Here is a 13,715-nt window from a genome sequence, read left to right as displayed (position 1 = left end):
GCTGAGTGCAACATACTGGAGGTAATAGGAGGGGTAGTTGGCCCCCAAAGATGTCCTTGGGTGCCAACTACCCCTCCTGTTACCTCCAGTGAGTCCCACAAAGCGGGATTGCTAAGAGGTCTTTGGAGGCCACGCCCCCTTTCTCCACCACTCTGCACACGTGCCTCTGAGTCCTGGCACACTTCGGGTTGAGGGATGAAGTACATTTTACTCCTGAGTGACTTTGGGGGCCAAGAAGTGCTCCTGGTATCTCCTATAAGTCCTACGCAGCAGAATTCCTGAGCGCTGGTCGGAGGCCCAGCACCCTTTGTCCACAACTCTGCAAACGTGAATACTAGTTAAAGGAAGCATTTGCAAAGTAATAGGTTTCTCATTTGCGAGAGTTAGAGCTATTGGCGTTGTAAATGTAAACATTTTTTACAACTTTTTTGGGAGTGGAGTGGATGTATATTGTGTGTAGTGGAATTAGGTGGTGTGTTGTGCAGTGAAATTAAGTGGCTAGAAAGTATGTGGTATTTAGTGTATATGAATTATGTAGAGTGTGATTATGTGTTATGGAGAGTAATTATGTGGTATAGTAGTCTGTGTTGTGGAGTGGTAACCTCAGGTTTAGTCTTACACATTTCCATAGAAGATAAACTATGGACTCAATGAGACAAAAAAAGAAGGAACCATTGAGGAGCAATTCTGGACCTAGTCCGAGGTATGAGCAGGGCCAATGGAATTATGCGACTATTTGGCTGAACCGACTTTCGCACAGTTATACATTTTCTGCATTAGCCCCATAATCCATCATCTGGTGCCTTATAAGCAGATTTGAACAAAAAAAGCCTTGTTTCTAGCTCAAATGGCTCGAACGTTACAAAAAATGCAGTGACAAGTGTTACAACATGGTGGGAGGCCCTTTGCAAACCTAGAATGGTCACGTGTTACTTATTGCCAAATGTGGGTGTTAAATTGGTACTAATGGTGTGCAATCCACTCTTGCTTCCTTCTTTGCAACTCTTGCCTCTTTCTGAATTTCTGCTGCTTCTATCTGCACCTTTCTTTTTCTGCACTTCTCTTGCCTTTTTCTGAATGTTTCTTCTACTTTCTGCACTTCTCTTGCCTCTTTCTGCACCATTGTTGCCTTTTTCTGTACCTCACTTGCTTCTTTATGTACCCCATTGCCTCTTTATGCACCTTTCTCCCTCTTTCTGCACCCACGTCCCTCTTTCTGCACCCATCCTGCCTCTCTCTGCACCTCTGTTACATCTTTCTGCACTTATTGTGTTTCTTTCTGAACCTCTCTTGCTTCTATCTGCACCCCTCTTGCCTCTTTCTCCACCCCTCTTCCCCCTTTCTGTATATCTGTTGCTTCTTTCTGCACTTCTCTTGCCTCTTTATGTACTCCTCATCCCTCTTTCTGCATCTCTGTTGCTTCTTTTTGCACCTCTCTTGCCTCTTTCTGCACTTCTGTTGCTTCTTTCTGCACCTTTCTTTTTCTACACTTCTCTTGCCTTTTTCTGAATGTTTCTTATTACTTTCTGCACCTCTCTTGCCTCTTTCTGTACCCCTCTTCCCTCTTTCTGCACCTCTTTTGCTTCTTTCTGCACCTCTTCTGCCTCTTTATGCATGTCTGTTGCTTCTTTCTACACCTTTCTTTCTTTTTCTGCACTTCTCTTGCCCTTTTCTGAACATTTCTTTTACTTTGTGCACCTCTCTTGCCTCTTTCTCCACCTTTGTTGCCTCTTTCTGCACCTCACTTGCTTCTTTCTGTACCTCTCTTGCCTCTTTCTGCACCCCACTTCCCTCTTTCTGCACCCCTCCTGCCTCTTTCTGCACCTGTTCCTTCTTTCTGCACCCCTTGTGTTTCTTTCTGTACCTCTCTTGCTCCTTTCTGCACCCCTCTTGCCTCTATTTCCACCCCTCTTCCCCCTTTCTGCATCTCTGTTGCTTCTTTCTGCACATCTCTTGCCTCTTTCTGCACCTCTCTTCCCTCTTTCTGCACCGCTGTTGTTTTTTTCTGCACTTCTCCTGCTTCCTTCCACACCCCTAGTGCCTCTTTCTGCACCTCTTTTCATTCTTTCTGAACCCCTCTTGCTTCTCTCTGCACCTTCTTTCTGTACTTCTTTTGTTTCTTTCTGCACCTCTCTTGCTTCTTTCTGCCCCCACTCTTGCCTCTTTCTCCACCCCTCTTACCCATTTCTGCATCTCTGTTGCTTCTTCATGCACTTCTATTGTCTCTTTCTACACCCCGGTTCCCTCTTTCTGCACCACTGTTGCTTCTTTCTGCACCGCTCTTGCTTCTTTCTGTACCCCTCATGCCTCTTTCATACCCTCGTATCTCTTTCTGTGTCCATCTTGCCTCTTTCTGCTCCTCTGTTCATTCTTTATGCACTTCTTTTGTTTCTTTCTGCACCTCTCCTGCTTCTTTCTGTACCACTCTTCCTTCTTTCTGTATCCCTCATACCTCTTTCTGTACCCTTCTTGCCTCTTTCTGTACCTCTATTCCTTCTTTATGTACTTCTTTTGTTTATTTCTGTTGCTCTCTTATTTATGCACCCCCTTGCCTCTTTCTCCACCCCTCTTCCCTCTTTCTGCACTCCTCTTGCTTCTTTCTGCACCTCTGTTCCTTCTTTCTGCTAGGGGTGGGCGGAATTTGCGTAGTCGCGCTACACAAAGCTCCGTGAAATGGTAAAAAATCTCTGTGAACACGCAGAAATTCCACGAACACGCGGAATTGCTTGTTTGCAATGCTTTTTTCCTGTTTGCAAATGCTGTTTGCGTGCTCGGGGGGAAATATCTTGTGAACACACATTTTGAGAACGTGAACAAGCAAAAAATTCTGCCGTGGAACGCAGAATTTTGGGCAATTCCGCGTTCCCCGCGGAACGTGAAATTACCCAAATTCCGCAGATTCTGCGAGTGGAATGGAATTTATCACCCAGGCCTATTTTCTACACTTCTTTTGCCTCTTTCTGCCCCTCTGTTCTTTCTTTCTGTACTTCTTTTGTTTCTTTCTGCTGCTCTCTTGCCTCTTTCTGCATCCCTACTCCCTCTTCCTGTACCCCTCTTGCCTCTTTCTGCCCCTCTGTTCTTTCTTTCTGTACTTCTTTTGTTTCTTTCTTTACCTCTCTTGCCTCTTTCTGCACCCCACTTCCCTCTTTCTGCACCCCTGCTGCCTCTTTCTGCACCTCTGTTCCTGCTTTCTGCACTTCTTGTGTTTCTTTCTGTACCTCTCTTGCTTCTTTCTGTACTCCTCTTGCCTCTATTTCCACCCCTCTTCCCCCTTTCTGCATCTCTGTTGCTTCTTTCTGCACATCTCTTGCCTCTTTTTGCACCTCTCTTCCCTCTTTCTGCACCGCTGTTGTTTTTTTCTGCACTTCTCCTGCTTCCTTCTACACCCCTAGTGCCTCTTTCTGCACCTCCTTTCCTTCTTTCTGAACCCCTCTTGCCTCTCTCTGCACCTTCTTTCTGTACTTCTTTTGTTTCTTTCTGCACCTCTCTTGCTTCTTTCTGCCCTCACTCTTGCCTCTTTCTCCACCCCTTACCCATTTCTGCATCTCTGTTGCTTCTTCATGCACTTCTATTGTCTCTTTCTCCACCCCTGTTCCCTCTTTCTGCACCTCTGTTGCTTCTTTCTGCACCGCTCTTGCTTCTTTCTGTACCCCTCATGCCTCTTTCATACCCTCGTCTCTCTTTCTGTGTCCATCTTGCCGCTTTCTGCTCCTCTGTTCATTTTTTCTGCACTTCTTTTGTTTCTTTCTGCACCTCTCTTGCTTCTTTCTGTACCACTCTTCCTTCTTTCTGTATCCCTCATACCTCTTTCTGTACCCTTCTTGCCTCTTTCTGTACCTCTATTCCTTCTTTATGTACTTCTTTTGTTTAATTCTGTTGCTCTCTTTCTTATTTATGTACCCCCTTGCCTCTTTCTCCACCCCTCTTCCCTCTTTCTGCACTCCTCTTGCTTCTTTCTGCACCTCTGTTCCTTCTTTCTGCTAGGGGTGGGCCGAATTTGCGTAGTCGCGCTACACAAAGCTCCGCGAAACGGTAAAAAATCTCTGTGAACACGTAGAAATTCCACGAACACGCGGAATTGCTTGTTTGCGATGCTTTTTTCCTGTTTGCAAATGCTGTTTGTGTGCTCGGGGGGAAATATCTTGTGAACACACATTTTGAGAACGTGAACAAGCAAAATATTCTGCAAAACCGTGGACCGCAGAATTTTGGGCAATTCCGCGGAACGCGAAATTACCCAAATTCCGCAGATTCTGCGAGTGGAATGGAATTTATCACCCAGGCCTATTTTCTACACTTCTTTTGTTTCTTTCTGTGCATCTCTTGCTTCTTTCTGCACCCCCTTGCCTCTTTCTGCATCCCTACTCCCTCTTTCTGTACCCCTCTTGCCTCTTTCTGCCTCTCTGTTCTTTCTTTCTGTACTTCTTTTGTTTCTTTCTGCTGCTCTCTTTCTTCTTTCTACACCCCCTTGCCTCTTTCTACACCCCTCTTCTCTCTTTCTGTACTCCTCTTGCCTCTTTCTGCACCTCTGTTCCTTTTTTCTGCAAATCTTTTGTTTCTTTCTGTACCTGTCTTGCTTCTTTCTACACCCCATTAGCCACTTTCTCCAGCTCTTTCCCCTTTTTACATCTCTGCTGCTCATCCTTCTTTCGGCACCTCTGTTGCTTCTTTCTGCACTTCTCTTGCTTCTTTCTGTACCTCTCTTGCTTCTTTCTGCACCCCATCGTGCCTCTTTCTGCACCCCTATTCCCTGTTTCTGAACCCCTCTTGCTTTTTTCTGCGCCTCTGTTCCTTCTTTCTGCACGTCTTTTGTTTTTATCTGCAACTTTCCTGTTTCTTTCTGCATCCCTCTTGCTTCTTTCTCCACCCCTCTTCCCCCTTTCTGTATCTCTGTTGCTTCTTTCTGCACTTCTCTCATCTCTTTCTGCATCCCTCTTGCTTCTTTCTGCTCCTCTGTTCCTTCTTTCTGCGCTTCTTTTTTTTACGGCCGTTCTCTTGTTTCTTTCTGCCACTCATTGCTTCTTTCTCCATCCCTCTTCCCACCAACTGACATTCACACAACCAATTACTTACTCATACATTCACTGAGGCACCGAATCACTCACTTATACAGTCAGTTATACTCACTGAATCATCCATACAGGCATTCACGCACCCACTGATTTGCCAATACACCTTGATATAAATATTTAACTCTCACAAACTTATTAAAAACACTCACATTCACTGGATGATGTCATCAGTAATGTCATTTGAGATGTCATCAGTGATAACATCGGTGATGTCAATGACCATGTCATGAGTGGTGAAATATGTGAGGTCATAAGCAGTGCATTGCAGGGGCACAAGTTACAGTTAGATCAGCTAACTATAATGGTTGAATTTCTCTGGTTTTGCATGAGTGAAATATCAGCCTAACTATAACATCCCTGAAACCTGTGTTTTTTCCGTGAATTTCCAAGGTTTTTTAAATGCTAATTCCTAACTATACTGTCCCTGAAACCTGTGTTTTTTTCAGTTAATTTCTCAGTTTAAAAAAAGCCCTAACTATAATATCCCTGAAACCTCTATTTCTTGCAGTGAATATATATATACTCAAATTGCATATAAAGTTCACCAAACAATGTCTGTGTAGACTGACTGTAAGTCTACTATTGTTTTTTAGTTTATTTTTGTACTGTAATGTCACTTTTAGGTTTTTAAGTTTATTACACATCTTTCTGATTCTTCTATGTCTATGTGGCTTCCGAGTTGCCATAACAATTACTGTGTGAACAAGGTGGCGTGACTGTCGAAACGCATCAGGGTCCATCTGGTGATTACATTTTGTGTTCAATATCCACGGAGTCAGTGACTGTTTTTATATGTATGGACGGGACTCTCTATAGAGAGCGAGTGAGAGAGAGAGATAGAGATAAATATAGATACCTACTGGGGGCCGCCTAGTTAAATGATCATCTTTAGCTGTTTCTTCTCATACTCTCAAAGTCAGGGTGCTAGGGCTTTTATTTTATTACAGTGTATTTGCAATTTTCTCTTTTGGGTTTGGTAATCCATGTATTATTGTTTATAGTTTCAAAGATTATATACGGATGTATAAGGTGTCTGATTTATCTGCAATGAGGCAAAAAGGGCTGAGGCCAAATTTCAGATTTGAACATTAGTCAAGATACAGGTTGGGGCAACGATGCGGTACTCAAAAAGGCCCACTGGGGCACAACCTATCTCTAATGGATCATTATAACTATCAATTTTAGCAATTGTTGTCCTAATACACTGGTGATGGATACTAGGATTTGGCATTATGAACACTCTGCAGATGGTACGAAGATTGTGGGGATGTAGCCCCCTTGCCATGATTTACATTTATGTACGAATATTTAATTATTATTTTTTGTGCCACACTTGCCCTCTACCACTTGGGGAAAACTCAAATTGCAGATAGTGTCCACCAAACAATGTCAGTGTAGACTGAGTGTAAGTCTACTATTCTATTTTAATTTATTTTTGCACTGTAATGTCCCTTTTACATTTTTACGTTTATCACACACATTTCCAACTCTTCTAAGTCTATGCGGCTTCTGAGTTGCCATGACAATCACTGTGTTTGAGAATGTATTTATAGACCTGACTTATTGGCACCTGGCATGTGAACAAGGCGGCATGACCGCCGAAATGCGTCAGGGTCCATCTGGTGATTACATTTTGTGTTCAATATCCACGGAGTCAGCGCCTGTTTTTATGTGTATCGACGGGACTCTCTATAGAGATCTAGAGAGAGAGATAGATAGAGATACATATATATTACCTACTGGGGGCCACCAGTAGGTTGTAATAGGTAGGACCTAGTTTCTATAGGAAAATTGTTTTTGACTTGGCTATAACTTTGGCTTCGTCTGACCAATCTTTATGACACTTTCTATAAAAAGTGTCAACGGAGGTTCTGTGTGTCATGGAAAGTTCGGGGGTTACCTGGGCAGTGGGTACTAAAAAACTGGGACCCAAATTAAGGGTGCATTTGATATCATCAGTGATTTCACTGACCATGTCATGAGTGATGTGAGATCATAAGCAGTTATAGTTAGCTCAGCTAACTATGACTGTTGAATGTCTTTGGTTTTCTATGAGTGAAATTTCAGCCTAACTATAATGTCACTGTAACCTTTGTTTTTTCAATAAATATATATGTGTGTGTGTGTCTGTGTGAATTACCCAGTCACCAATGGGTATTTATAGTTAGGACCACATTTCCATAGGGAATACATTTTTTAGTTTGCTAATAACTTTGGTGCCATCTGAAGGATCTTTACAAAACATTTGGAAACGTGTAATCCACCTCAGCTTCTTCTTAGAATGTGTCTGACTGATCTGTCAAGCACCTAAATTAATGGGGGCTCACAAACCAGGATATCCATGTGCAATTTTTCATATAACAAATGTAACAGCAAAACTGCATAAACAGTGGAACAGAATAACACCAAATTTGACCAAAAGCTAGATCATGATCCAGAAAGCGTGCTCTTTGTGATTTGGTATAATCCATTCAGTAGTTATTTTAGAAATCTAGGTTCAAAATGTATGTATATTTCACTCTGCAAAGGATCCGTGGACCCGACAGATCAAAAGATAAAATCTCATTGGCTGCCATAACAACAACAAAGATGCTGCAGCAACTATTTTAGTACTCAGCGACTGAAAAAAGATTTCACAACTCATATAAGGTGGCAGAGTAGGGATACCCTGACCCCCATGGGCTTTGTGGGGGGTCCCTGAGGCCAAAAACCTTGTTTTTTTTTAGCCTTCCAATAAGTCTACTTTGGATTCACAGTAAAGAATTTAAGAAGGCTAGCCTCCTACCATTTTCAAACCACCTCATATGGCTAGGGCCTAGGGAGATCACCACATGCTAATACAAAAAGGAGGGAAATGCCACCTTTTATGGCCCAGAGACCTTAATCCCTTGAGTGAAACATTTTTTTCTGCAGAGTCTCTATAAGCCTTGTGAGGACCCCAGAGACCCCATCCACTGGGCCAAAGCATTTTGTGGGTGGAGTAGAGCATGGGCATCCCTCTCTAAGCCACGTGGGGACCCCTAAGACTCCATCCTGAAGGCTAAAGCATTTTTATTGGGAAAAGGGCCTGAAACCCCAATCCCTCAGCCATCCAATGGCCTTAAGGATGTGCAGACCCATACAATTCAAACAAACGCACAAAACCCCTGTAAGAGAAATAGTCAAACTATCCCACAGAATACAAAAAGTCTACTATAACATCCTTTTTTATGTTTTATTATAAAAATATATAGAATTATGTATCAATTTTTTCTTTTTAGATAGATCATTTCATTGTTCTATTCAGAAACATAACAGGCCAACTAGCTCATCAAACTAAGAGCGACGAAGCAATACAATTATTGAAAGACACAACATAACATCAAGACTCAAACAATTAGTGTTATGTACACAAAAGTGAACAGTTCAGTGAAATCATACAAAACAGGAAATACAGTTACAGAAACAATACAGAAAAACATAGGAAGAACACAAATGCGCCGACGCGCGTTTCGGAGTCTTCCTTCCTCAGGGCACTGATGGCATATCCAACCAGTGAAGACTCGATATAATTTGATTTGATAAGCTAAATCAAGACAATTGAGGAAATAAAAATTATGAGGCCTATGTGTCCCCGTGTGTTCCCCGTCGCTCATGTGCACATGCATGTAACCTATGCATTTCCCCTCCATGGCCTGTCTATCATGATGCTTATGCTATAACGTGGCCTGCCATCATCCAGTCTCCCATGAGAGAAACGACAACTCTGCATTGAGGCCTACACGTTTTGCATCATGTTTTTCTGCACTCGTGTCATTTCATGAAAGTATGTTTTGTGGCTCAGCCAGAGCCGAAAAGAGGTTTCAGGCCTCCGACGCTGAAAACTGCAGCTGCGTATCCTTGGCCTCGCACACTTGGGCCTCAGCCAAAGGGGCCCTGTCCGAGGTGCCGAGACAGTATTGAGCACGGTTATCTGCTTACTCCTACTGAGCCACATTCCTGCCTGGAGAAGGAGGAATAAACACAACCCGTCTGCAAGAAGAGAGCCTAGCCTTTCTGTCTCTTTTCGTGTGATTGCAAAGCTCACGTCAGTGGAAAGCCCATAGCCCCCATGTAAGGCCTACGCAGTAAATGAAGAAATAGATGCCACATTGGCTCTTGTGATGGGCAACCTATGTCACAAATCAGTCCCTGCCCCAGACTTCAGATATCAGATAATACAAGATGTGCTGGTCGTCCTGACACTGAAGGCCTCACTTCCAGACTCCCCGGTTGCACAGCAACCCTTCCCCACGTCAGTTACACGTCATGCTCTAGTTGAGCACAAGTAAAGCAAAGTTCCAGTAAAGTTCCAGCTGATCACGCAACCCCCTCCAGGCATCCACCCACCTATGACACTCACCTATTATCATCAAGTGGACGCCCACCTTCACGCCTACCTACACACCCACATGTTCTTATCTCCTTCTCTCTTGCTCTCTTGCTTACGTATAATATTGAAATGTATATATACTGTACTCTGTGAATAATGTTTGAGAATATTTTGAGAGACCCTTCCTGATCCCTTCTGGTGATGGAACTATTCTCCCTATGACTCGAGTTATTGGAATAAAGCCCTTTTGAACCTGATACCACAGACTCAGCCTCTTGCTTTATGCATGATCATATTGATATTATAGAAATTCTGAGTGCGTAATACTTTATTTACGACATTTAATGGCGCCCGAACAGGGACGAATCTCTTTTCCCACGCGCCGGAGATGAAGGTCCAGTTTTGCCCCCTTCCACAGCCGTGACGGACTTCAAGTGTACACGTCGCGGGTTTTCCCGCCAACTCCCTCAGGCCAACGAAGGAGACGGACTGCGACCAGGCATCCATACGAGGCGGTGAGGATTGCGGATCGTCCCGACCCAGAGCCCACCCTGCGAGAGAGCTGTGTCCGAGGTTTCTAGAGATCCACCTAAGATACGCCATTCCCTGCGCAGCGTCAAGTGTCCGAGGCCTTCAAGTTCAAGTTCAAGTTCTGCTTCCCGGTGAGTTTTTCATGGGGGTTGCAATAAAGACGGGTTCATTTAATGAACACGGTAAAGACGTGTCTCACTCGTGAGACCGGTATGTTCAAGAGCATGCATCAAGTATTAAAGTATTAAAGAATTAAAGTAATCCAAGTATTCAGGTGCACCGATATAACTGTATGAATGTTATTGTCTTAGTCAGGTTCAGTTAGTTTTGAATGTGTCAGGTTTTTATGTAAGTTTGTTTCATTGTGATTTTTGTTTTTGGGTCATTGTGATTTTTGTTTTTCGGTTACATTCCAACATGCCGTTATTTTCGAAACTGCGTAAGATATGTACCAGAAAAGGTGTACTAGAGGAACCAGTTAACATTCCGCCTAGAGACACACCTGGACATTTCATGTACTGTAAGCATGGTTTAGATGCCGTGTTGTTTTTAGAACTATGGGTGGATTACACGAAGGATTTAGAGACAAAGTATAGATGGCCCATCACGGGAACGTGGGATGCGGAATGCATTATGAAGGTAGAGGAAGAGATATGGAAGAGAAAATCTAGACCTGCTCAGAAGGATGCCATTGAGTTATGGCGCAAGGAGTCACATAGAAGAACAGAGAAAGAGTTCCACAAAGCAGAGAGAAGTAGACAGGAGTCCGAAAAAGCCAAAGAAGAGAAATTACAGGAGGAAGGGGAATGGGTAAAAAGAGAGCAGACTGAAAGAAAAAGAAATACTGTCGTTGCTGGTATTTACCCCGTCCTTTCAGAGGAACTAGCAAGAGTGGCCCCAGTAGAAAGACCCATTAGAGTGCCACCGCCAGTACCCCGAAAAATAAGACAAACAGCAGCCGAAACGTTCATTAACACCTACCTAGAGGAATCCCCACCAGCATACGTGGACGGATTTTTCCCTGCACCCCCAACGCAAGAACAGCTCCAGGAGCTCGAGGACGGCGGGGAGGGAGGATCCGGGACAACATCAGGAGGGGGGCCGACAGTAAAAGTAGACATCTCCGAATGTATATATGACCCAGATCCAGGAAAGGGCAGAATGCTCGTGTTTTCACTACGGCTTAGACGAGCAGTCGCAGATTTGGAAAAATTACCAGATATGGATAAACATCTAAAGAAAATGTACACATTCATAAGAACAGGGGAAGGTTCTGAGTGCATAGCAGAAGCTGTACAAAATAGAAAAGTAATTATTAAGAACTACATCCTTCGCTTCCTAATTAACTGTCTGATCAGGGAAAAAGACGAAGGTGACGGGGACGTAGACCGTTGTTATATTGGTTGGAGTGATCGCATAGATGCCGGTCAGCATGATAAATCAGGACAGACAGACAACATGTTGACCAAAATCCGAAAGGCAATAATAGCGTCACACGAAGGAGGCCCAAACGAAAAGGCTCAGTTATCATCTGATGATGAAGCAGGAGACAAAGACAGAATACATTATGTGGGCCATGCCCGGCGATTCGAAAGGCCCAAGGGCCTCAATCACCGTAAACAGGGAACGGCTATAAAAGAAAGATATTCCCTTGAAAGTTTGTTCCAAATCACCGAAAAAGCGGTGAATAAATGGTTAGGTAACGATCAGCCCCTCACCCCGACCGAAAATGAATTAGCACGGTCAGCCACCCTGTGGGTATCCCAATATGATATATATAATAATGATATCGTAGCACAGACGTTCTTGAGCCTCCCACCAAACGAACAACGCATAGCTGGTGTTTACATGGTCCAACATTTGATCACGTTGTATGAGAGTCAGTATTCTGGTCCTGGTCTATTGTATAAGTTGCTGGACGACATAATACTAGACAGGTGGATGAACATGGGTACTGAATTGATTAATGTCATCCTGGATCAGCGACACAAATATATAATATACGTGACTAGGTCCCTGCTTCCCGCTCCACCACAGGTTAAGGGACAGTCATACGACAAGCTGAACCCCCTACGAGAGGTTCATCCTGTAAAGGATGCAAACAATGAGCTGCAACGGGTGTATGTCTACACCCCCTTGTCAAAATTAGAGATACTGGAAATGAAAAAAATGTTGCCCTCCCATGATAAAGACCCGGGGGGTTTTCACCGAGAACTAAAAGACATTCTTCGCTTAGGAGAATATACATATGCTGACATTCTAAAGTTATTAAAAGTACTATTGCCTGCTGGTATTTACGAGAAGCTTAAAGGACAGGACTGGGAGGTGGGAGAGAAAAAGATCAGCTGGGATCTGTTGGAAAGAGAGGAAGAAGCAAGAGGCCCGGGGGTTGGTCTGGGTCCCCGAGCTAAAGACTTACCTGAACTCCTTGTACAAGTTTTGCCCAGATTATTAATTACCAAGAAGGAAGACTGGGATGCTATTTCAGCCTGTAAACAGAAACCAGACGAGGACACTAGCGATTTTTACTCTAGGTTTGAGAAATGTTTTACTATCAATAGTGGCCTTAAGCCCGGTAGCGATTCATATCCCCATCTTTTCGTGAGCAAACTAGTAGAAAATTCCCTACCAGAGGTGAAGTATAGGGTACTGAAGGTTGAGAGTACTTGGCAAGCAAACAGCCCGTCCCAAATGTTACAGATGTTACAATACCACCAGAACAGAATTAGAGAAGAACACGACCAGGAAAAGAGACGCATGAAAGACACAAAGATGAAGATGCTGGTGGCCCAATCGACACCGGCAAACACAAACACGAACAAGAATAGCATGAAACAAACTAATGGGACCTGTAATTATTGCAAGAAGCCAGGCCACTTCGTAAATGAATGTGCAGTCCTGAAACACAATATAGCTATAGGTAAAACAAAGCCACGTCCTTATCCTCCCAAAGAAAATAACACACATCAGACATCAGATACGTTTCCACCGCCTCCGCCACCTGTCCATGCACCTGCACCAGCCCACGCCACAACACAAATGTATGAGCACACTCAAACTAACTATCCAGAATACCAAGCATATTCATGAAACAGCCCAGAGAGGGAATTCGACTTGCCCCTTATTCCAGTTCCTGTGGACCAAGCGGGTCCCTATGTACATGCACGTTTACTAGGACAAGATAAAAAGTTTTTGATTGACACTGGGGCGAGTAGAACTACCATCAGTCATTCCGAGGTTCCAGGGGCACCCCTCTCGGGCTCAAAGAGTATATCCCTGGGCTTTTTGGGAAAACCTATTATTAATGAGGTCTCAGAACCAGTCTCTTTAGGAGTTGGCCCATTAATACATACAACAGACTTACTGCTCACTAAATCATGTCCGGAAAACTTACTTGGTATAAAACATTAAAAGAACTGGGAGCAATTATTTGTTGCTCGCCAGAAGGAGTGTGACTGTATTTACGTGATTTCAAGGGTCATTTTGTAATGAAAGATATCGACATCAGGCTCCAAAATGTACCACAGCACCTATGGGCACAAGGCCTGACTGACGTAGGTTTCATGAACATTACACCACACCAGGTCACCCTCAAGGAAGGAGTAGTGCTGCCACGGATTAGACAATACAAAATCCCACCTGAGGCTGAAGTAGGGTTACTGAAAATAATCGATGAACTCATCGCACAAGGGGTGGTGATAGAGACAGATTCAAAAATATGCAATTCACCTGTTCTTCCTATTCTTAAAAGAACTGATCCC

The sequence above is a fragment of the Triturus cristatus genome, chromosome 5_2 (assembly GCF_964204655.1).
Source record: "Triturus cristatus chromosome 5_2, aTriCri1.1, whole genome shotgun sequence".
NCBI classification, from domain to species: Eukaryota; Metazoa; Chordata; class Amphibia; order Caudata; family Salamandridae; genus Triturus; species Triturus cristatus.
This window is presented reverse-complemented; position numbering follows the sequence as displayed.